This window comes from Ovis canadensis, chromosome 16 (genome assembly GCF_042477335.2).
Source record: "Ovis canadensis isolate MfBH-ARS-UI-01 breed Bighorn chromosome 16, ARS-UI_OviCan_v2, whole genome shotgun sequence".
NCBI lineage: Eukaryota > Metazoa > Chordata > Mammalia > Artiodactyla > Bovidae > Ovis > Ovis canadensis.
The window spans coordinates 16360624-16384326 of NC_091260.1; the positions used below are offsets into that span (position 1 = coordinate 16360624).

At 48.4% G+C, this 23703-nt stretch overlaps 1 long non-coding RNA gene and 1 other non-coding gene across 2 annotated transcripts in view; both read left to right on the forward strand.

The window, feature by feature from the left end:
- Window positions 1-23703, forward strand: part of LOC138421535 (uncharacterized) — an 81546-nt gene that overhangs the window by 22220 nt on the left and 35623 nt on the right. The window lies entirely within an intron of this gene.
- LOC138422066 (U6 spliceosomal RNA) lies at window positions 14326-14431 on the forward strand. Its single transcript, XR_011249738.1, has one exon. It is a non-coding gene; the product is annotated as a U6 spliceosomal RNA (small nuclear RNA).

Here is a 23703-nt window from a genome sequence, read left to right on the forward strand (position 1 = left end):
CCCTGGGGTGAGCGGTCCCCGCTGGAGGCCTCAGTTTCCCTGGCCATCCAGCTTCGGCTGTCCAGGCCTTGGGATGTTCCCTCTGGCTGGTGAGGGTGTTCAGACCCTCCCAGTACAGGGCAGAAGGGCCCAGGCAGAGGGCCTAATGCCTGCCCGCTCTCTCCCGAGCAGCTCAAGTTCCATTCCTGAATATCAATGAGCTGGCCCAGGCATGTCTGCCACATAGCTGGCTGCAGAGGGCGGGCGGGGTGGGAAGGGAGGAAAGGCCTGCCAGGCTCTCCTAGACCCACCTGCCCCGGCAGGCAGGGCAACCTGGGGCGGGACAGACCCTCCCGAGGCCCCAGTCACACCTCGAAGTCTCAAACAAACTCCCGAGTCTGCTTTCCCACTCTGGGAAGAGGCTGAACTGAGATTCCACTGCTGTAGTCTTCAGCTCCAAACCTGTGATATTTACTCTCTGTTGCCGTAGGGGATGGAGGAACTGCAAATTTGGACAGCTCAGAGGCTGCTGAGCTGAGAGCTGCATTTGTTCATTTCTTTATCCTGCAAAGATGTATGCGCCAGGCTGGTGTTGGGTGCCGAGGATTCGGCTGTGAGCAGGCTGGGAAGGTTTTCGGGACCAGAGAGGAAAAGAATCATCTGATGTGAAACAATGCTCCTTAGTCATCCCTGGCCCCAGTGGTTCATCTGAAAAGGCTGGTCAAGACTACGTTCCTCTGTAGTTCAGAAGACTCCTCCAAATTAGCAAGAGTGTTTATAAACGAATCACTTCTCAAGATGGACCCCTGCAACTTCAGGAGAAATAAACCTCCAGAGAACGGGGACTTCGGGGCTCTCAGATGTGCCAGTTCCTGGGACTGGTGCAGGGAGCGGGCAGCTTTCAAGGTTGTTGGACAAGGTTTCTGCAGTACAGAGCTCACAGCCAGGCTGTCAAGGAGCAAAGAGCAGGGAGGGGCCAGGTAGGAAAAGGGTCAGAGGGTGGGAACTGGGCATTGGAGGAGGAGCAAGTATTTTTCAAGGGATAAAGCAGAGAAGGGCATTTTGGGTAGAGAAATGGCAGCTTTGAAGGCCTGGCAGGGAGCTATAGCACCACTGGAATGCAGGCAGGGCACCTGAGGTTGGAAGGTGGGCCTAAACTCAGAGGGGAGGAGGGTGTGGGCCAGCAAGGACACTCTGCTTGACTTGAGGAATAGTCCAGCCTTGTCCCCTACCTAGCAACCACTCTAGATGTGTCTCTTTGTGTCTGGTGAACAGACTGGGGCTGCCCATGACGAAGACGATGTCTTGGAGCTGACCCGCCTGCCCCTCCACTGACACTAGGGTTGGGTCTAGGCCACAAGCACCACCACCTGTAAAAAGGAAGCTATAACAACGTGCCTGTGGCAGGGGGGTCCGGGTGGCTGCTGGGTCACACCTGCTTGTGCACAAAGCTGCCACTGAAGCCCTCCCTACCCAGACAGGTTAGCCCCAGGACCAACACTGAGTAACCTCATCACGTTTCTTCCCCTGTCTGTGCCTCAGGTTCTCTGCAGGCTCAGGAGTGCCCTTCAACATCGTCATTCTGATGTCCCAAAGCAGGTCGAGTTGGGTGGCCACATAGAAGGTTGCTGTAGAACTAATTTAATTAATTGTGGCTATCATTTCTGATCTCTGGCTCCTATGGGGGAGGGGAGGGGAGGGGGATTGAGAGCCCTGAGGGCTGGTTGCAATGGTTTCACTGTGGGGCCAGCCCCTGGGAAAAGCCATGCCGCTTGAAGCTGGCACCTGGACATCCATGAGGTGTAGACCCTGAATATTCGTTGGAAGGACGAATGCTGAAGCTGAAGCTCCAATACTTTGGCCTCTTCATGCGAAGTGTCAACTCATTGGAAAAGACCCTGATGCTGGGAAAGACTGAAGGCCAAAGGAGAAGGGGGCGGCAGAGGATGAAATGATTAGATAGCATCATCGACTCAATGGACATGCATTTAACAAAGCTGAGGGAGATAGTGGAGGACAGAGGAGCCTGGCATGCTGCAGTCCATGGGGTCACAAAGCGTTGGACACGACTTAGTGACTAAACAACAACTAGGCCTGGGATAGGGAATAGACGCAGGCTGTGGACCTTGGTTCCTGTTATCCAGGGAGAACGGAATTCATATTTCGCTCTGGGATCCATTCATCCACCCATCCATGCATTTAGTGACTGAGCACAGACCCATTCCAACTGTGTGATCAACAATGGTCACTGAAGATGCTTGGAAAGCATGGCACCAATGCTAGAAGGCTCTTACTCTGGCAGTGGGGCCATTCCACTGAGCACCTCGGGAACTCCTTGCTTCCTGTGTGCACTCAGGGGAGCCACTTCAATCCCATGAGCCTCCGTTTCCTCCTCTGCGTGGCAGGGTTTCACGATCCCCACCCACAGTGCCGTTGTGAGTTTCACAATGTGAAGGCTGGAGAACACTTGGCAGGGCACAAGGGACTCTGCGTGGAAACTTTCCTTAGAATGACTGTGGCCTCCTGCCTGGGCCTCCAGCTAGTATGGTGGCAGGACCAGCTGTGGGGACAAGAAAGGGGGCAATGGGGTTAGGCTGTGCTGGCCATCTCCCAGCTGTGTGACAGCGGGTCGGCCCCTCAGCTTATAAGTATCCTCATTTGTAAATCAGTGGTAATCAGTCCTACCTTGCAGGGTTGGGATGAAGAGGAAGAGGACATGAGGGGCAGTCTTCATGCATTAAGCTGGGGGCAAATAATGAATGCTAGCATCCTTCCCGTTTCTCATCTCTGATGGGCTGGGCTGGGGGTGTTATGAGTCCTGAGGGCTGTTGAAGAGAGAATCAGGAGGCATCTCCAGTGGGGCTGGGAGTCCCTGAAAAGCTCCTGGGAAATCCCTGAGTGGCACAGTCAGGATGGAGGAATGGGTAGAACAGACCAGATTCTGGTTCTCACGGAGTCCCTTGGCTGGGGGCGAGAGAGGAGTGAACAATACCAAATATACGGAGCAAGCTGTGGGAACTGATCTGAGGGAAATCTCCGGGGAGACGTGCTGGCAGTTCAAGTGGCTGCTTGAGATGGAGAAGTCAGGGAAAGCCTCTCAGAGGAGGAGGCCTTTGAGTGGCAACTAGAAGGGCAAGGAGGAACCAGCTGTTCGAAAGTTGGACAAAGAGGCTAGAGCAAGTGCCAAAGCTCTGGGGTTGCAAAGATTTTGGAGGTTTGAGAATGCAAAGGAGGCCACGCTCGTGGAGAGGGGTGGAGGGTTCGTGCATGAAGGGAAGAGGGTAAGATACTCAGCTGGAAAGTCAGATCCAGGCCAGATCAGACGGCAGAAAAGTTTATGGAGATGGTGATGACTCATATTTCCCAACTGAGGAAACTGAGGACTCAGAAAGGTTAACCCATCTGCCCAAATGCAAGTTGGCAAGAGACGGCGCCCAGGTGGGTCTGCAGCGTCAGACCCCATTGAGAGGCAGGGGGCAGAGCCCTCAGGAGCTCGGAGGTCCCCCCAGCCGCGCCCTCGCCCTCTCGAGGGGTGAGGAGGGAGGGGCCGGCCCGGCAGAGAGAACGCCGTGTCTGCGGGAGAGAGTCCGAAGAGGCAGCAGCCTAAACACTCGGCAGACCCCGGCTGGCCCCGGCTGCCAGCACAACTGCTTGTGCGCCTGCCAAGGAGCCAGATGCCGCTTCTGGAAAAAATATCTTCCTGGCTTGGCACTCCCTGGCCGGCCTGCCTGCCATGCGAGGGGCGGAGGGGCTGCCGAGTGTGGGCCGCTCAGCACCCCAGAACGGCACTGCTGTGCCTTTGAAGCCAGAGCAGGAACAGGGAGGGGAGGGGGCGCGGAGGATGCAAGCAAAATATTTTCGCTAAAAATATTCTGGTCCAGGAGAAGATCTTTTTTCTTTTTTTCCCCTACTCTTGCTGGAAAACCAAAGTCTTATTAAAACAACACCAGAATATTTCATGTTGATATCAATTAGGCGAAGGAGAAGGAATCTTGAATTTTCCTCCCAGCCAGTTTCACATAAAAGGAATATTCTCCCAGAGGCCAAAGGATGAAGGTTTTTAGTTTTTTTTTTTTTGTCTGCAAAAAAAATTCCTGCAATGTGGATGGAAAGTTCCTCACGTCTGAGTGCTCCCTGAGAAGTTGGGACTCTGGGTCCTGAGGCTGGGTTCTCCCTCTATGTCAGGTGGGACAGGGCAGGTGGCTGGCCCCTTAAGAACCTGTAAGGGAGGGACGCAGCCAGGACTGCCCTGCATCGAGGCAGACCTGTAGCCTACCAAGCCTGGCCAGTTGGACTACGGAGCTAAGATGGGCAGATACAGACAGAGCGCTTGGCCTCTGCCTCTGGCGTCTCTCAGCTAAGCGTCTCAGGCAGCGTCAAGACAGGGAGTCCACTCTGAGGTGCCAGGTCTGGCCTGGCCCCTGTCCTTGGCTGAGGCCTTTCCTGACCGTGATGGCAGCACCATTTCTGCACACCTCTTATGTGTCAGGCACTGTAAAATATGTATCAATACAGCACCTCCTTTAGTCCTCACAATGAATATGAGAGGGCCGGGGATTATGTTATCCCCAGCACCCCTGAGAACACTGGGCTTGGTGTCCCACGCTGATTAGGCTGCAGTAAAGAAACTGGAAGCCAGATCCTTCCAGCCCTATGCTCTGCGCTCTGTCCTCTGTCACAGCCTGTCTCTCGATGGTTCACTGGCTTCCGTCCCCTTGGCATCCCCAGATTTGTTCTTCCATTGAGTATTTGGTAAGGAAGTGAGGCTCTCCTGTGTTTGGTGTTATCGCAGTCTTCCAATTCCAAATCAGAAGTCTAGGCAGCAGCCCGTCAGCCATATTTTCTCCTCTTCTCAACTCTCTGAATTTCCCTTCAGTTCAGTTGAGTTGCTCAGTTGTGTCTGACTCTTTGCGACCCCATGAGCCAGGGCGACCCCGCATGCCAGGCCTCCCTGTCCATCACCAACTCCCGGAGTCCACCCAAACTCATGTCCACCGAGTAGGTGATGCCATCCAGCCATCTCATCCTCTGTCGTCCCCTTCTCCTCCTGCCCTCAATCTTTCTCAGCATCAGGGTCTTTTCAGATGAGTCAGCTCATCATGTGGCCAAAGCATTGATTCCTTTATCTAGTCATCCATTTATCTATCTATCCATCCACACACAGTCTACTCTTCCATCCATCCACCCACTTTCCATCCATCCATCCTTCCACCCATATATTTATCCACCCATCCATCCCATGTTTGTGAAGTGCCAGGCACTGGAGATATAGGAATGATTAGAACAGAGCTCCTGCTCAAGTCCCGTTCAGATTTATCAAATATTGGAGGTGGAATATAACTTTAGAAAGTATCTAATCCCATCTTCTCTGTAATTCAGATAGGAAGGAATATCTTTACTTTATAGATGAGGAAACCGCAGTCCAGGGAAAACAATGAGACTTGCTAGGAAGTTGTGCTTTGCAGCAGAAGCTGGAGAACCTTGAAGACAAAACAGACTTGAGTTCTAGTCCTCTTTGCCCTGCTAGGACTTGATTTTGTGCAAGTAACTGAAACTCTGAGTGCAGAGGAGAGCAGTAAGTGAGGTCCGAGAGGGCTCCAGGTTATGCAAGGTTTTGTAGGCCATTGTTAAGAACTCTAGCCTCTACTGCAAGGAAGAGGACATCACTGCAGGGTTTTGACCAAGGTAGAGACACAATTAATTTCAGTTTTAAAAGGTCTGCTGTGACTCTTGTGTACAGAATATCCTGGCAAGAGGTAAGAGTCCAAGCAGGGTGATGACAAGCTAGGAAGCTATTGTAATAATCTAGGCAAGAGAGGATGGATGGCATTGTGGCTTTATGGCTGAACAGCTGGAAGGATGGAGTTGCCATCACCTGAGAGGTGACAGGTGGAGTCACTTGGGTGGAGATCAGGAGTTCATGCTGAGCCTGAGATGTGCACTGGTTATCTAAGTGTCGATGTTGAATAGGCAGTTAGGTATGCCTCTGGTCAGGAGCAGGTCTGGGTAGAGGTATAGATCTGGGAGTCATTGGTATATGAATGAAGTTTAAAGCCTTGAGATTGGAAAGACCACAAAGCAAACAGAAGGGACAGAGAAGAGAAAAGGACCAAGGACTGAGCCTTGGGGCCTCCATCACTGAGATTTTATTAGTACATAGTGAGCTTGCAGGATACAGATGCAAAGAAAACGTGGTTATAGGCCTCGCAGAGTGTGCATTCTAAAGAGGGCAACAGACACAGAAGGAACCAGCAGGTCCACTCAATTGGGTTTAGGAAAGGTCAGCCCGAGGTTTGTGACAGCCTAGAGCCAGTGCCTCATCCAGCCCATGGAACACCCGCAAACCTGGCCTGTTCTCATTCCACTCTGATGGGTGTTGCCTGGGCCTGAGTGACTGCTAGACCCCCTGAGCTTATTCTGTTCCACAAAAGGGGGAAGGAGGAGTTGTGGGTGGCCCAAACCCAGGGACTGGAAATGCAAGTCATTCTCTCCACAGTCCAGCAGATAAGGACTAACATCCTTGTTTATAGATGAGAAAACTAAAGCTTGGAAAGAGAAAGCCCATGGGCCCCAGGCCTGGCTTTAAAGATCATGCGCTTAACCCAGAGGTGGGTGCTGAGGAAGGGGCTCAGAACCTTCACACGATGGTCTGGGTCTCTCTCCTGAGAGGGCGCCCCCAGGCCTGCCAGGGTGCAAAGGCAGGTACTCTCAGGGGCCAGGCAGGGGACATCTATGAGGGGTGTGGGCTGGGGCAGGGTGTGGTGACCACAAGCCTGGACTGAGGGGCAGCCACTCCTAGCTCAGCCAGTTGTGGTCCCATGGAAAGGTGGGTCCAGGGTTGCCAGATCTGATTTCTAACCAGAAGCCGGAAACCTCGTCTTTTATGTGAAATTTCCTACTTTTTAAAGCAGCTTTGGATCCAAGCAAAACATGTCTGCATGCTGAGTTGACCTCATGGGCCACTGGCTCCAAGCGTTGGCCTTTCTGACTGAGTGGCTGAAAAATAAGGACTTTGGGACCACCAGGGCCTGGGCTGAAATCTCCAAACCCGCCCTTACTGACTGTGTGATCTTGAGCAAGACAGTCCACCTCTCTGGCTCTTCGTTCCCTCATCTATCAGTCATCGCTGAGTCGGGTTGTGGGGGGTCCCGGCCCTCACAGACGCTCCATGAAAGGTGGTGAGGAGATGGTCTATCTGTGTATGCTGAGGGTGGGGGTTGGGTGAGATTTTATTGCCTGTCTTGGCCTTACTCAGTAGCCCCTGAGTGCTGGAGAGCCCGTGTGCCCCACACTTGCCCTGAAGGATGCCTTTCCCTTCCTGACTCCTCTTGCAGGCAGTCCCCATGGGCCGCTTATGTCAGCCCTGGGTAGCAGTGGCCTTCAGCCCCCAGCCTTCCCCTCGAGCCCAGCTTCTCCCTCCCTCTGCTGCACAGGAGAGCCGTGGGGACGTCTGGATTCCTGAGGGGATGTTTTCCACATTTCTGGAAACCCACTGCGGTTTGGTTTGCTGTGGTAAAGGCCTTGGCAGGGGCTCAGCCCAGTGGAACGGCTGGTGGCTGGGAGGGGCCCGAATGGAGGAGACATTCATTGAGTGCCCACTGTGTACCAGACCCCAGGGAGTCACAGATGCTTAAAACAGTCCCTGCCCTCCAAGAATCTCATTATCTTATTATGGATCCAAACTCGAAACAGGAGAAGCTGAAAACAGACCTTCAGCCCAAGTGCTTGTCACTCAAGCCCGGAGCCTGCCGCCCCGCCCCCTCCTTGGCCCCGCCCCCCTCTCCACCTGCCCACCAGTTTGGGTCGCCATTTTCCCTTCTCTGGGTGATGGCCGCCGTCTCCTCCTGGACTCCCTGCCTCCAGCCTCCTTCAGTTCTACTGCACAGGGCCTGCTGAAAGGGCTTCCTAAAACACAAATCTGCTCCTGCAGCTTCCCTGCCGAAAGCCCTCGTGACCTCACGATGACGTCCAAATGTCCCATGCTGGCTCAGAGGCCTTTTGGCATCTGCGCTTGCCGTCCTCAACAACTTCATCTCATAAGTTTCTGTCCACCTGAGTGTGTCTTCTCTGCCGGAAGTCTTTAAGTTAACTGTGTGCCCTCTGCTTTCTGTCAGCTCTGGGCCTTTGGTTCTCCCTTCCTAGAATACGTCTCCACCGCCACAGTCACCAAGTGAACTCCTCGTTATTCCTCAGGGCTCAGTTTAAATGCCAGTTCCTCCAGGAAGTCTTCCACACCCACTCCCATCTGCTGGATTAGGCGTCTTCATTCTGTATCTCCAGTGTTTAGTTTACAGTGTGGTTCAGATGATAAAGAATGTGCTTACAGTGTTGAAGACCTGAGTTGGATCCCTAGGTCAGGAAGATCCCCTGGGAGAAGGAAATGGCAATCCAATCCAGTATTCTTGCCTGGAGAATCCCATGGACAAAGGAGCCAGGAAGGCTATAGTCCATGGGATCTCGAAGAGTCCAACAGGACTGAGCAACTAACACTTTCACTTTCATTCCTAATCCTAAAGCTAATTCTGATCCTAATACCAAAGCCAATACTAACACTTAAAACAGACTAAGACTAATAGCAACAGTTAGAACTGGACGTGGAATAGCAGACTGGTTCCAAATTGAGAACGAAGTATGTTAAGGCTGTATATTGTCATCCTGTTTATTTAACTTATACGCAACTACATCATGTGAAATGCCGGGCTGGATGAAGCACAAGCTGGAATCAAGATTGCCGGGAGAAATATCAATAACCTCAGATACGCAGATGACACTACCTTTATGACAGAAAGTGAAGAACTAAAGAGCCTCTTGATGAAAGTGAATAAGGAGAGTGAAAAAGCTGGCTTAAAACTCAACATTCAGAAAACTAAGATCATGGCATCCGGTCCCTTCACTTCATGGGAAATAGATGGGGAAACAATGGAAATAGTGAGAGACTTTACTTTTTGGGGGGCTCCAAAATCACTGCAGATGGTGACTGCAGCCATGAAATTGAAAGACACTTGTTCCTTGGAAGAAAAGCTATGACCAACCTAGACAGCATATTAAAAACCAAAGACATTACCTTGCCATCAAAGGCCCATCTTGTAAAGGCTATGGTTTTCCCAGTAGTCATGTATGGATGTGAGAGTTGGATCATAAAGAAAGCTGAGCACCAAATAATTGATGCTTTTGAACTGTGGTGTTGGAGAAGACTCTTGAGAGTCCGTTGGACTGCAAGGAGATCCAACCAGTCCATCCTAAAGGAGAGAAGTCCTTTTTTTTAAAAAAAAAAATTAATTATTTTAATTGGAGGCTAATTACATTACAATATTATAGTGGTTTTTGCCATATATTGACATGAATCATCATGGGTGTACATGTGTTCCCCATCCTGGACCCCTTCCATCTGCCCCCCTCATCCTATTCCTCAGGGTCATCCCAGTGAACCAGCCCTCAGCACCGTGTCTCATTGAACCTGGGCTGGCAATCTGTTTCACATATGGTAATATACATGTTTCAATGCTGTTCTCTCAAATCATCCCACCCTCACCTTCTCCCATAGAGTCCAAAAGACTGTTCTTTACATCTGTGTCTCTTTTGCTATCTCACATATAGGGTCATTGTTACCATCTTTCTAAATTCCATAGATATGCATTAGTATACTGTATTGGTGTTTTTCTTTCTGATTTACTTCACTCTGTATAATAGGCTCCAGTTTCATCCACCTCATTAGAACTGATTCAGATGCATTCTTTTTAATGGCTGAGTTATATTCCATTGTGTACATGTACCACAGCTTTCTTATCCGTTCATCTGCCAATGGACATCAAGGTTGCTTCCATGTCCTGGCTATTGTAAACAGTGCTGCAATGAACACTGGGGTACACGTGTCTCTTTCAATTCTAGTTTCCTCAGTGTGTATGCCCAGCAGTGGGATTGCTGGGTTGTATGGCAGTTCTATTTCCAGTTTTTTAAGGAAAGGAGATTAGTCCCAAGTGTTCATTGGAAGGACTGATGTTGAAGCTGAAACTCCAACACTTTGGCCACCTGATGCGAAGAGCTGGCTCATTGGAAAAGACCCTGATGCTAGGAAGGATTGAGGCAGGAGGAGAAGGGGATGACAGAGGATGAGATGGTTGGATGGCATCACCGACTCAATGGAGAAGAGTTTGAGTAAACTCTGGGAGTTGGTGATGGACAGGGATGCCTGGCATGCTGCAGTCCATGGGGTCGCAAAGAGTCGGACATGACTGAGTGACTGAACTGAACTGAACTGATTGTCCTTATTAATAAGGTTTTTATAATCAATGCAAAGAAATAGAGAAAAACAACAGAATGGGAAAGACTAGAGATCTCTTCAAGAAAATTAGAGATACCAAGGGAACATTTCATGCAAAGATGGGCTTGATAAAGGACAGAAATGGTATGGACCTAACAGAAGCAGAAGATATTAAGAAGAGGTGGCAAGAATAGACGGAAGAACTGTACAAAAAAGATCTTCACGACCCAGATAATCATGATGATGTGATCACTCACCTAGAGCCAGACATCCTGGAATGTGAAGTCAAGTGGGCCTTAGAAAGCATCACTACGAACAAAGCTAGTGGAGGTGATAGAATTCCAGTTGAGCTGTTTCAAATCCTGAAAGATGATGCTGTGAAAGTGCTACACTCAATATGCCAGCTGAGTTTGGAAAACTCAGCAGTGGCCACAGGACTGGAAAAGGTCAGGTTTCATTCCAATTCCAAAGAAAGGCAATGCAAAAGAATGCTCAAACTACTGCACAATTGCACTCATCTCACATGCCAGTAAAGTAATGCTCAAAATTCTCCAAGCCAGGCTTCAGCAATACATGAACTGTGAACTCCCTGATGTTCCAGCTGGTTTTAGAAAAGGCAGAGGAACCAGAGATCAAATTGCCAACATCCACTGGATCAAGGAAAAAGCAAGAGAGTTCCAGAAAAACATTATTTCTGCTTTATTGACTATGCCAAAGCCTTTGACTGTGTGGATCACAATAAACTGTGGAAAATTCTTCAAGAGATGGGAATACCAGACCACCTGACCTGCCTCTTGAGAAATCTGTATGCAGGTCAGGAAGCAACAGTTAGAACTGGACATGGAACAACAGACTGGTTCCAAATAGAAAAAGGAGTACGTCAAGGCTGTATATTGTCACCCTGCTTATTTAACTTCTATGCAGAGTACATCATGAGAAATGCTGGACTGGAAGAAACACAAGGTGGAATCAAGATTGCTGGGAGAAATATCAATAACCTCAGATATGCAGATGACACCACCCTTATGGCAGAAAGTGAAGAGGAGATAAAAAGCCTCTTGATGAAAGTGAAAGAGGAGAGTGAAAAAGTTGGCTTAAAGCTCAACATTCAGAAAACGAAGATCATGGCATCTGGTCCCATCACTTCATGGGAAATAGATGGGGAAACAGTAGAAACAGTGTCAGACTTTTTTGGGGGGGCTCCAAAATCACTGCAGATGGTAATTGTAGCCATGAAATTAAAAGATGCTTACTCCTTGGAAGAAAAGTTATGACCAACCTAGATAATGTATTCAAAAGCAGAGACATTACTTTGTTGACTAAGGTCCGTCTAGTCAAGGCTATGGTTTTTCCAGTGGTCATGTATGGATGTGAGAGTTTGGCTGTGAAGAAGGCTGAGCACTGAAGAATTGATGCTTTTGAACTGTGGTGTTGGAGAAGACTCTTGAGAGTCCGTTGGACTGCAAGGAGATCCAACCAGTCCATTCTGAAGGAGATCAACCCTGGGATTTCTTTGGAAGGAATGATGCTAAAGCTGAAGCTCTAGTACTTTGGCCACCTCATGTGAAGGGTTGACTCATTGGCAAAGACTCTGATGCTGGGAGGGGTTGGGGGCAGGAGGAGAAGGGAATGACAGAGGATGAGATGGCTTGATGGCATCACGGACTCGATGGACCTGAGTCTGAGTGAACTCCGGGAGTTGGTGATGGACAGGGAGGCCTGGCGTGCTGCGATTCATGGGGTCGCAAAGAGTCGGACACGACTGAGCGACTGAACTGAACTGAACTGAAATACTACTGTAAATTGTTATAGTACTATTTTAAGTAAATATGTTGTCATCTACCTAATAATCCCAATATTATTGAAGGTTTAAGTTGTTTCAACTTTTAAACTATCATAAATAAGTCAAAGTTAAAAATTTAAGGACTGTTTTTCTAAGATAGATGCTCAGAAATAGAATTACTAGGCCAAAGCTCTTGAAATTTCTGTTATATATTGTTGAATGAATGAACGTGTTAGTTGCTCAGTGGTGTCTGACTCTGCAATCCCATGGACTGTAGCCTGCCAGGCTGCTCTGTCCAGGGGATTCTCCAGGCAAGAATACTAGAGTGGGTTGCCATTCCTTTCTCCAGGGGATCTCCCTATCCAGGGATTGAACCCAGGTCTCCTGTACTGCAGGCAGATTCTTTACTGTCTCAGCCACCAGGGAAGCCCAAATCTCATGTATATATTATATATATGTGCATACATATATGTGTACATATATAAATATAAAAATTCACAGTTCCACATCTAATTATTGAGGACACGCATATTACTCACGCTCATCAGTATGGGATCTTATATACTTTTAACCTTTAAAACTTGTTAGTTTGACAACAGAGACTAGACATCTTCTTGCTTTAATTTGCCTTTGCTTGGTTTCCAGTGAAGTGGGATATCCACTCTTGTTTATTTTTAAATAAATTAAATACAAGTTTTTTAGCTATTTGTCATTTGGGGTTGAATTTTTTTTTCAAATTCTGAGACTTGCCTTTTTTTTTTTTTTTGCATGTAGTTATATTACATTTGCTTTTCCTGCTGTTATTTCCTCAGATGCATTTAAGCATACACTGCCCTTGCCTTCCAGAGACTGGGTGAGGCTCCCTTCCTTGCCAAGGGTGAATGTCTACACTAAATATTCAAAGCCTATTGATTTGTGGTTTGAGCACAGTGACCAAGGCTGGTTATGACCTTTCCCAGAACCTTCCACAGCTCTTGCCATCTCCCTTACTCTGACTTCCTGCTTCTGAGCTAGGTGCTTATCTATGACAAAACCTTTTGACAAATGCCACAGCCCATCAGAGTCATTACTTCACAAAAGGTTCTTTTGAGTGTCTAAATTAGGGATTTTCCTTCAGTGTTGACCATTGAGTTTTTACAAATTATCGTCATAGATATAGACGTCACTTCCCCTTTCAGAAACTATGCTTAGCACATTAGGGAAAGCTCCAGCTGCTGACTTTTGCGCTTGGGAAACATAAATATCCTCTCTTCCTTCCCTTTCTCCTCTCCTCCCTCCTCCTCTCCTTCCTTTGGTGAATCTCGACAGCCTCCCAGGGTGCAGAGCTGACTTCTGCTCAAGTAATAACAGGCAAAATGATTCCCAAATCAGGCACTTTATGTATGGACCCCAGGCAGGGTAGCCTGAAATCCAGAACTGCAACAGAAATCACCTCCCAGTTCTCACCTGATCAGTTCTCCAAGGAGTCACCTGTCGGTCTGCAGTGATCGGGACTTTAGTGCCCTCTTATGGGACATAGGTGGGTCACAGCCTTTTAGCCTTAAAAGACCTGCTCCTTAAACCTGGTTCTCCTGATGGGGTGGTTCTTTACATGGCAGTTCCACCCAGCATGCAATTTTGGGGCTCTTAGTCTTAGTTTTAATGAAACTGGAGTCGATTTATAACATTATATTAGTTTCAGGTGTACAACATTGTGATTTAGTATTTGCACAGATTAAGTTCCATTAAAAGTTATTACTAGATAATGGCTATAATTCCCCATGCTATATGATATATCCTTGTTGCTTATCTGTTTTATACATGACAGTGTGTATCACTTAATCCCGTTGGGATTTCTTAGTCTTTATATTCTTTCTAATGCTTTCTAAAATTCAACTCAGCCTAAATGCTAGGTGATTTTTATAGTTTGTTTCATCCAGTCATATGAAACAGAAGACAATTGGCTGTTTTTAATTGATCAAAATAGCAATGTCACACGGTTCATTTTAATATTTTCAGAAAGTATATAAGTGATATAGAAACATCATAAGAAAATTGGAAAATGTAAAGGAAATATACAAATACTATCACTGGTAATATTTTGTTGCACATTGTAGATGCACATAAAAGTCTGCCTACACATAGAGATTTATAGAAATAGAACCTGGCTACCTATATGAAACATTTCAATCTAATTAACAATGTATTGTGAGCAACTTCCCATGTCGATAAAGCACTTCTTTATTATTTTCAGTTGTTGATGTTCAGTTGCTCAGTCATGTCTGACTTTGCAACCCGAGGGACTGCAGCATAGCAGGCTTCCCTGACTTCAGCAGCACATATACTAAAATTGGAACAATCCCGAGAAGATTAGCATGCCCCCTGCACAAGGATGACATGCAAATTATTTTTAGTAGCTTTATCATTTTCCATTGCGTGGTTGTACCATAATTAAACATAGCCAGTAATGCCAAGGATGAAGGGTAGGGCTGGAGAAGGTTGAAGTAGGAGGTCCAAGGTGGTATGAAGCTACTGACACCAAGGCTGGAAAGACTTCTAAAAAAAATGATTTATTTAATGTCTGGTTGTGCTGGGTCTTCATTGCTGAGCATGGGCTTTCTCTAGTTGCAGCAAGCAGGGGCTACTCTCTAGTTGTGATATGTGGGCCTCTCATTGCAGTGGCTTCTCTTGGTGCAGAGCACAGCGTCTAGGGCCTGTGGGCTTCAGCTGGAAAAACTTTTGAGATGCTTTATATTGTGAGAGGTCCTGGAGGGATTTGGATGGATGAGGAAGAACCTCTGGCTCTGGAAAGGGAACCACTGGAAAGCTTATAAGAGATTGGAAGTCATAGTCATTTGCTCATTCATTCAGTAAATGTTTATTGAACTTCTAAATTGTGCAGGCATTCTGATGGTGATACCACAGTGAACAAGATAGACTCTTGAACTGCCTGACTTTCAAGGAGTTAGTGAGGAGCCCCATGCTGCAACTAGCGAGTAGCCACCCACTCATGGCAACTAGGCGGAGCCACCCTGCACGTCACTGGTGGAGAGGAGTTGCCCCAACACAACTTGAGAGGAACCCCAAGTCCTCCACTGAAACTCGAGAGGAACCTCAAATCTCCAGCTGCAACTCATTGTATTGTAGGCTAGGGGAGGGGGAAGATCACAAACAAATAAAACCCTCTCACACTGAGAAAAGTACTAGGGAGGAAAACGAATAAGGCAATGCGGTGAAACATGCAGAGGTGCTAAAAGCGGGAGTGTGGATCTTGGACAAGGTGAGCAGGTCCAGCATCTCTGAGACGGAGAGATTTGAGCTGTGATCAGAATGAATAAGGCGAGGAAAGTTCTAGGCAGAAGAACCCGCAAGTGCAATGGCCAGGTGGAGTCGGTAAACACAACAGATGGCTGGAAACATTTCATTCAGTCGCATGTTCACTTAGCTTGGATTGAGTACCTCCTCTATTGTAGGTAAGAATGTGGAAGTCAGTTACTCCTCCCTCAAGGGAGAGAGTCATCCATTCACTTCATTTATTTACTCATTCATTCACTGATTCAAACACTTTCTGAGTACCTATCATGGGCTAGACCTTAGACAATAAAAAGAAAACAAAGGTGAGTAAGAATTAGCTCTTCTCTGGAATTAGGTTGTGTGTGTGTATGTGGGGCAGGGGGCAGGGCAAAAGCAAGGATGGGAAGAAGGTTCAACCAGAGAGAAGAGGTAGCCAGCTCAGGGTCCCACATCTGGCAAACGTCAGCAATGGGACTAGAAGGAGAAGGAGACATCCTGATTTCTAACCAGAGTTTTGTCCGCTGTGTTTCCTGTGACCCTCTACTTTCCTACACAAGTCCTTTGTCAACCCAAAGCTTATGCGTGCAGCTTCCCCCAATCCACACCTGGAAAAAGCATTCCGTTTATATCATTGCAGGCCTTAGGATTAAGTCTGTAAGTGGTTCTGCTCACAATTCTCTCATGTTCACTGCATGTCATAAAAACGTCTCAGCACAAACGGAACCATTGCTTTTAACAGCCTGATGTTAATGACTGTACTTGCCAGCAGAGCTGTGTCTTAATACCCTCCAAATAACAAACTGGAAGTCCTTGTTGGATTGGTTGCGTGTGTGATAGGGCCGGCGGTCAGTGAGCATGAGGTGCCATCCACACTTGGGGTGACCAGGGACAGCCAGCATGAAGTGCAATTGGCCAACGGAAGGTTCAGGAATGTGAATAACAAGAACTTCAGGACATATATCCTCACCTGCTGTCATCTGACTATGGAAAGACCCGAATTTAAATCATTCTTCTCCCTCTTGTTGGACTTCCCTGGTGGCTCAGACGGTTAAGCGTCTGTCTACAATGTGGGAGACCCGGGTTCAATCCCCGGGTAGGGAAGATCCCCTGGAGAAGGAAATGGCAATCCACTCCAGTACTATTGCCTGGAAAATCCCATGGACAGAGGAGCCTGGTAGGCTGCAGTCCATGGGGTTGCAAAGAGTCGGACACGACTGAGCGACTTCACTTTCTTTCTTTCACTAGCCTGGGTGACTTTGGGCATTTTGCTTAACCTCTTGGAACTGCTGTTTCATCATTTGTAAAATTAAGTGAAAGTGAAAGTCACTCAGTCATGTCTGATTCTTTGTGACCCCATGGACTACACAGTCCATGGAGTCCTCCAGACCAGAGTACTGGGGTGGGTAGCTGTTCCCCTCTCCAGGGGATCTTCCTCACCCAGGGATTGAACCCAGGTCTCCTGTATTACAGGCGGATTCTTTACCAGTTGAGCCACAAGGAAAGCCCAAGAATATCGGAGTGGGTACTGCTACTGATCTTCTTGACCCAGGAATTGAACCAGGGTCTACTGCGTTACAGGCAGATTCTTTACCAACTGAGCTATCAGGGGAGCCCATTTGTAAAATAGGCATGTGGCAAATAGGCGAAAAGCTCCAATACTTTGGCCACCTGATGCAAATAGCTGACTCATTGGAAAAGACCCTGATGCTGGGAAAGATTGACTGCCAAAGGGTAAGAGGGTGGCAGAGGATGAGATGGTTGGATAGCTATCACCAATCCATTGGACACGAACTTGGGCAAACTCTGGGAGATGGTGAGGGACAGGGAAGCCTGGTGTGCTGCAGTTCGTGGGGTTGAGAAGAGTCAGACATGACTTGGAGACTGAACAATAAAACACTGCTAATAACCCAACTGGAGAAGGAAATGGCAACCCACTCCAGTGTTCTTGCCTGGAGAATCCCAGGGACAGGGGAGCCTGGTGGGCTGCTGTCTATGGGGTTGCACAGAGTCAGACACGACTGAAGCGACTTGGTGGTAGTAGTAGTAGTAGTAACCCACCACATAGCTATTCACCCATTTTCCTTGCTATCAGAGAATTCATCCATGTGGCAATGTGCTTACCATGTGGATGCAACATATTTGATCTAAGCTAGTGATTGGCTGGGGAGAGGGCATGTGACCAAGTCTGACCAATAGGAAATCTGATTGGAGGCTTATGCAAAACATTTTCCTTCCCTTTCTTTCCTGCCTTGAATTCCTTTGTGCAAAGGTGTGCTAACTGTAGCTGAAGTAACCATTTTACAACCATGATATGATGAGCCTATAAATGAAAGCCCGTGCACTGGGGATAATCAGGGGAAGGACAGAAAGTTCCTTGATGATGATACTGAACAATTACATTTGGGACTCACTGTTACAGAAGGTAATTAAGTCAATGCTAATCTTCGGGTACCCTGTTGCTCGCACCTGAAGCATCCCTAACGGACACAAGAGATAATGAGAGCTATTTTCCAGAGTTCCTACAGGAATTAAATGACATATTGCATGTACTGCTCTTGGCATATTGTCATCATTCTCCTCCCAGATCCTCATTATATACAGTGTGGTCTCTTACACAAGCCTTGAGAAAGCCACCTTGGAAGAGCGTGACCTGTTGGTAGTGTCATTTGTGGACAATTGATGGCCTCTGGAAATACTCAGAGGGGAAAAATACAGTAAAATACAATTCAGAATAACTGTCAATGTGTGTCGCCTTTAGACCTGTCAGAACCCACCTCTTTAACGGCACATTTATCAAACAGATGTGTAATTCAGAGGGGCTCTTTTAATAGAGGCGTCTGCAGCTGTGGGGCACACTTGAGTAGGTGTCATCCTTCATTCTAACGTCCAGTGCATCCAAGGGGGTTTGGTGGGTTACTCACTATGTCATGTCTGACTTTGGTGACCCCATGGGCTGTAGCCCATCAGGCTCCTTGCTCCATGACAGGCTCCTCTGTCCATTCCCAGGAAGAGTACTGGAGTGGGTTGCCATTTCCTTCTCCAGGGGGTCTTCTCAACCCAGGGATCAAACCTGTGCCTCCTGCTAGGCAAGCGGATTCTTTACCACTAAGCCACCTGGGAAGCCCTCCAAGGGGGTTGTGTGTGTGTGTGTATGTGTGTGCTCAGTCATGTCTGACTCTTTTGTGACCCCACCAGGCTCCTCTGTCCGTAAAGTTTTCCAGGCAATAATACTGGAGTGTTGCCATTTCCTACTTCAGGGGATCTTCCTGATCCAGGGATTGAACTCTCATCTCTTGCGCCTCCTGCATTGGCAGGTGGATTCTTTACCACTGGGCTTCCCAGGTCTTGCTAGTGGTAAAGAACCTGCCCGCCAGTGCAGGAGGGGGTAAGAGACACGGTTTGGATCCCTGGGTGGGGAAGATCCTCTGGAGGAGGGCATGGAAACCCACTCCAGACTTCTTCCTTGGAGAATCCCATGGACAGAGAAACCTGGAAGGCTACGGTCCATAGGGTCGCAAAAAGTCAGACGTGACTGGAGTGACTTAGCATGCACGCACACACCTGGGAAACTCCCAAGGGGGTTAGTCTGAGTCAGTTAATACAACGTCACCCACCTAGGTTCAGGAGTGGCCCTGCAGAGCAATTCTGGCTTATTAGATGAGAGAGGAAGCTGCTGGAGGCTCTCCAGAAGAGTTTCCTCTCTTTTAAGAGAAAGCCACAGAAAGTGAGGGTCTCCTACTTTTCCCTGATGCTGCGGTGTGGGGTTGAGACATCTGGAACCACTGTGGCTGTGTTACTACCCAGCTGAGGATGAGACCAACACGGAGACCCAGAGGATGACTGGAAGGAGTCCACTCTGATGACAGCTCTGAACTGCTAAGCTAGCCAGTTCTGGAAACTGCCCTGCACCTGGACTTTTCATGAGCTAAACATGAGCTAAATATTTACTTATGGTTTATGAGTTGAGGTTTTGGGGTTTTGTTGCTGAAAGCATCTTGCCTGATACTCTGAGTTTAAGAGATTTTAGTTTACACAAAGAAAACCCATATGTTCGCCCAATTTTACAGAACCGAGCTCTTGCAGGAAGTGAGGAAGGTTGTGCTACATTGATCGTTATGGATTGGCCAAGAGGCATCCCTGTGCCCCTGCTAGCAAGAGAGTTCAGCTCTGCTGAAGCCGCAGACTGGTAAGGGAATTGAGGTATTAGCCAGGGCTCTCCAGAAAAACAAGAGGTAGAGAAAGAGAGAGATGCATTTTATGGAACTGGCTCACACAATTGTAGAGATTGGCAAGTTGAAAATTTGCAGTGGTCTGGCAAACTGCACACCAAGGGACAAGCTGACATTATAGTTCAACTCCAAAAGGCTATCAGTTAGTCTTAAGTCCCAGAAGACAGCCAGTGTTTCAGTTCAGATATGAAGGCCATTTGCTGTAGCTCAGAGGAAGTCAGTCGTCTTTTGGTTTTATTCAGGTCTTCAACGGATTGGATAAGGCCCACCCACATTGCAGAGGTCAATCTGCTTTGCTCAGAGTTCACTGACTTAAACTGTTAAATTCATTCAAAGACATCCCATGGGACTTCCCTGGTGGTTCAGTGATTAAGAATCCACCTTCCAATGCAGGTGATGTGGGTTCAGCCCCTGGTGGGGAACCAGGATCCTGCATGCCACATGGCAACTAAGCTTGTGCGGCACAACTAGAGAGGCCGGGTGCCACAGCTGGAGAAGCCTGGGCACCATGCCCAAGAGCTCACATGCCACAGCTGAGATCTGTTGGAGCCAGGTACACAAAGAAATATTTAAAAAGACAAGCGCAAAAGCACCCTCATAGGTGTATCCAGAGAAATGTTTGACTACCTGTCTTGGTACTGGGACAAAACCAAGTTGACACATGAAATTAACCATCACATCTACTATAATAACAATAATGAACTTGATAGGCACTCAGCAGACAGATGCTCAAAAATGCACTTGGTCTCATGGCTGAGTAGCTCTCCCTGACCAACAGTCCATAACAGCTGCCCCTACTCCAGCCTTCCCCTACTTCCAGCAGACTTTGGTCTGATTACACCCCTGTTTAAAACTTTCAGTGTCTTCCGTCTACAAACAGAATGGAGATCAGGCCTCTGAACCCGAAATTTGTGGCCCTTCGTGAATAAGAGCCAGTGTGCCGTCCTGCTTCTTTCCACATGCAGGTCTGGCTGCCCTTCCTCTAAAATGCCTCCCTATTTCCCTGCCTCATTCTGCCCCCTCTGTTGGTATTGTCTCCTTCCTTGGGAGCAGTGGATCTCAACGCTGAGTGCAATCAAATTCCCAGGGAGCTTAAAAAACTACAGATTCCTCAGGCCATACCCCAATCAATTGAATCAGACTCTCTTGGAGTGAGGCGCTGAGTCTGCATTTTAGAAGTGTCCTGGGGTGACCGCAGTGAGCTCTGCTCCATAGTGTCTTCTTCCCTTACTGGGGAAATACTGTCGTTACTGATGGACCCCTCAGAAGCCCTTCCTTTAGACTGTCTTTGCTGAGAGCCCCTCAACGCCACCTCTAACCCCCTGTGACTCCCTGAACTGCTCTTAGAGGCCTCAATTTCCTCTACTTTGTATTGGACTCTCCTGTGTCTTGTATCCTCAGAGGCTATAAAACCCAGTGTCCACCTTGATTCTCTTACGTGACTTGCTGCATGCCAGACTTGGTCACACTCCCTACCACTGTGTGCTCTGTGCCCTGCTTGGGGTGCTTAGACCCCTCCTGTCCACCTGGCGAACTCCTCTTCAACCTGCAAAGACTTGCCCAGACGTCATCTCCCTGAGGACCCCTTTCTTGACCATGTCAGCAGAGCAAATCTCAACCTCCTCTGTCCTCCTTTGCTTCCATGCTGCTTCTCCCCTCTCCCATGTACGTGCACCTAGAATAGTCCTTAGGATACACTGCGGGTGCTCCGTGAACCCACTGACAGTGGTTAAACGGATTTGTACTAGCAGTGAGTGCCCGCCAAGACCACTCCACCCAGGTCTAAGCACTCCACTCCATCTCCACCCACAGTTAACAGCAAACCGGATCTGCTGGATTGCTCTTGAAAGAAACATTTAAGGAAGGAAGGAGAGAAAGGGAAGGGGGAAGGGAGAAAGAAGGAAGAAAATGAAAAAAAATATCAAGAATCTCTGTTTAGCGAGAAATGGTTTATTGGGGTAGGTGCTGTGAGAAGAGTGGCCGAGAGACCAAGATTCCACTAATGGCTCCCTTTTCCCCACTAAGCACCCAACCCAAACCCCCAAAGAAAATAAATGCTCAGGGATAAACACATCTCCTAGGGAAGTTTCTTTTCCTCTTCCCAGGAACATTGTGGGAAGAATTCTAGAGAAGGAAAAATGGGTCCCAAATGGCTGAGTCATTTGACATATGCCAAGCAAATGGTCAGGGCCTGCTGGGGAGGGAGCCCACAGGTCCCAGCTTATCTCGGCAAGGACCGTGGTCTCCACCAAGAAACTTGCATACTCTCCCACCCCCCAGACCTGCTCAGTTGGCCAGGCTTCCTGGGACGCTCCGCAGAGCTTTGCTCCAAAGCCACAGAGCCCAGCGACAGATGAACCGGATCCTGAGCGGGGCCAGGGCCGCGCCCCAGACTGGGAACGGAGCTGCGTTCCAGCCGCTGTCCTGCTCCAGCCTCTGTCCTGCTTGGCTGACTCGGTTCCGCCTTCGCCCCCAAGTCTGGCCAGGCCCCGGGTGGAGCTGGAGCTGGGAACGTCCCGAGCAGAGAGTCACTGGCACGGGCCACTCTTAAAGTAGGGATGGCCACCTCCATTTCACAGATAAGGAAACGGAGGTTTATCAAGCACAAGAGGCTCCCCGAAGATCACACGGGCAGGAAGAGATGGGGCTGAGTGGGTGTCCTTACCATTGGCTCCTAAGTGCTGCCTTTTCCCTCCCTGCCACTGTAATGTCCACGGTGATGGCAGGTCATATTCTCCTTTTGTTCCTGAGTGACACTGCCAAACCATTTTTGAGAAGGAAAAAAAAAAAAATGAATTCTGCTCTATGCAAAGTGGGCTCGAATGTAGCCACCAAGAGGGCAGAGAGTTGCTGGGTGTTGACTGAGCCTAGATTCCCACAGGGCACTTGGGACAGACCAGATACCTGCCTTCATCCACCCCATGGTCTAGGCCTGGCTTCTGTCTGACCCCAAATCAAGCTGATGCTTGCCTCTGGTAGTGTGATATTCAGGACTCTGGAGTCCCATGCACTTGACCTAATGTCATGAATTGTTGGTCTTAAGCAGGGCCACACCAGGAAGGGCAGGGCAGGAAAAAAAAAAAAAAAGAGAGAGAGAGAAAGAACAGATAGTTAACCAGCCAGAACATGCTGGGACGTGGTGACCAGGAGCTTTCGTAAAAGAAGGGGGCTGAGGGGAGGAGGGATGTATATTTAGAAACAAAGAGTCTGACCAACTTAGTGGAGAGAAAAGAGAAAAAAAGTCCCAAGCCCTGCAGTAACCTGTTTGCCGGAGCTGCCTAATTTAGCAGAAAATCACACACACTGGTCCTGGCATGGGCTGGTGGAAGGTATTTCCTCCCCAGCTTGGGTCAGGTTTCATTCATAGGTACTGTCTAAAATTAGACCCTCTGCTTTCATTCTGGTCCAAACTCCCTGCCTAGCGTAATATTTGGGAGAGACAGGCACACCATTAAAAGTGAGCCTTCCTCCCAGCGGCCCCTGGCCTGGGAAGGGCTGGGCCCTGTCCTCGGCTGGCGGCTGCTGCGGCTCATAAACCCGGGTCTAAATTCAAAGCATCCGCTCTGACTGGTGACCTCTGCTTCCCAGGCAAACCCATGCCTCCTCCTCCAGCTCACATCCAAGAGCTGGTCAGGTCACTGGGAGGGACCCATTTCAGACCTGAAACCTTCTGTCTGAGGGTGACACCCCAGAGAGGAGAGGTGGCCTGGGAAGAGGAGCCTGTCACCCCAGCCCTGTGATGGGACTTCTTGCTGGGATGTGTCCTACTGTTTCTTTTCTGGACTCAAGGAACCGGCCGTTCAGGACTTTCCATCTTGGACAAGAGTAGTTTTGTTGTTATTATTATTCTCCACCTTAGTCTGGGGCTTCCCAGGTGGCACAGTGGTGGAGAGACTGCCTGCCGATGCAGAAGCAGCAAGAGATGTGATTTCAATCCCTGAGTTAGGAAGACCCCCTGGAGTAGGGATTGGCAACTGGCTCCGATATTCTTACCTGGGAAATCCCATGGACAGAGGATCCTGGCGGGCTACAGTCCATGGGGTCACAAAGAGTCAGACAGGACTGAGCAACTGACACACACATGTTAATATACCACCAAGGAAAGACTTGGTGAAATCAGCACCACGTTTGGATCAATTCATTCACTGAATAAATGTTTGCTAAGCAGTTTGTATTTG